General features: G+C 30.4%; 1 protein-coding gene across 1 annotated transcript in view; it reads left to right on the top strand.

The window, feature by feature from the left end:
- LOC105449767 overlaps positions 1 to 1896 on the top strand; it is a 9490-nt gene that overhangs the window by 7248 nt on the left and 346 nt on the right. The gene's annotated exons all lie outside the window — the stretch shown is intronic.

Genomic DNA, 1896 nt, shown 5'->3' with positions numbered 1-1896 from the left:
AGATTTAAGTGCAGAAACCAATCGTAATAAAAAAATCATTAAACGCACACTAATCTGTTTTATCTGTTGTATCATCACACACATCAATCGATCATTTTAATATATACATCAATTGAAGCGTACGAGGCTGCTTAGGCTAAAAGGTTAAAAATTTAGCGTTCTAGCGCCTCTTGCGTCCGAAATTGTAAAAGGACATTTCCCCCATCCCGCAACTGGGCGACGACGACAATAATGATGATGAGGACGTTTCTTAATCTTAAATTCCCACATTTCAGACTTTGCATTGCAATATCTCCGCTCGTAGGACATGTAGGAAAAAAATAAAAACACTTTCATTACATAAACCGAACCCAAGCTGTCGATTAAGCCTACTTGGAACTTAATCGATTTGACCGTTATTGAGAATCTCATAATCTTGGGTGTCGCAACGCGACGGCTCGCGTGAAGAGACCCAGCATGGCTTAAATAAACACTTGACACCAAGCCACTACCGTGTCTCCTGATTCTAATTCGACGTACATTGAAATGGAACTGGAGAAATCAATACAAAAATGGTTAAAAAGGGCTAAAGAACGATATGATGCTGAAAGAAAAAAGCTTGAAGCGCATGAAAATGATCAATAGTTATATAACGTGATTTTTAAAGAACTTTCACTTATAATTTAAATTCAGAATTAAGAGATATAAAAAAGACTGATTAATTGCTCTTATTTTTGTTTTTATATAAATTATAATATATATACTTATATCTCTTTATATAATATTTGTTAATCATATTAAAAACATTTATGTTCTTTTAAATGTTTTAATATAGATTATAGACACATAAAATTTGAAATATTTAGTGAGATTATGTGCATTATTACATTATAGATATTAGTGTGTAAAGATTATATACTCAATATACATATATACAAATATATATATATATATATATATATATATATATAGGTATAGTTTTTATTTGTCTATAATCTATTTATAAATATGTATTTGCATGTCTTCTAATATATTGCAATAACTCAAAATATTGATTTGATTTTTTATGTTTCATAATAAATTATAATTAATTAATTCTGCATTTTAGATTTGTTATTATTTCTTTTATAGAATTTTTAAGTTTATTCCAGTAGTAATTATGAATAATAGAGCGTTTAAAATTAAGATCTATTTTAGGTCCTTTTTTCGAATGTTCAGAGGATGTCCGAGGTTGTGCATAACGGACGTCCATAAGATTTCCTATTAGACGTTCGTTGGACTATATTTGGATCGACTATGGACGTCTCGATGTCCGAACTTGAACATCCATTAAACGTCCACTAGACGTCCATGTGCTATCTGGGTGTATTACAGTATTAATTTCTTTTTTTTTTAACGTATACATTTATACACATTACTTAAGTTGTAACGCAATTTTCAAAATCTTCAATAACTACCTTCGTTGACGTAATTAGCAAGAAATTTGATCACCTGTACAAAATGTTAATTAATATTATTATATTACAGTATAAATGTGTATGTGTGTGTGTGTGTGTGTGCGTACGCTAGCGCGCGTGTGCGCGCGCGCTTCATTTTATTATAGTGCACCGAAAATCAAAGAATAAAAATATAATGCTAAACGCAAATTCTTCTGATTACTAATATAAATTTAATACTTTCACAAAAATATTAGATAATATTAAAAATGGCGTTGAATGGCCAATCATAAGATTGCAGCCATTTATAATACCTATGATTTTTAATATTATCTAGTACTTTTGTGATACTGCCATAAGTCGGTCGCGCTTCTCTGATAATAATCTAGGACTCTACTTAAACCATGGTCTTAACTACTTCAGGCGCCATCAAATCAAAGACGAATATCATGGAGGTCGAAAAAGATTGGTAAATAAATCA

This window comes from Wasmannia auropunctata, unplaced genomic scaffold (genome assembly GCF_000956235.1).
Source record: "Wasmannia auropunctata unplaced genomic scaffold, wasmannia.A_1.0 LD336074.1, whole genome shotgun sequence".
Taxonomy (NCBI): domain Eukaryota; kingdom Metazoa; phylum Arthropoda; class Insecta; order Hymenoptera; family Formicidae; genus Wasmannia; species Wasmannia auropunctata.
This window is presented reverse-complemented; position numbering and strand designations above follow the sequence as displayed.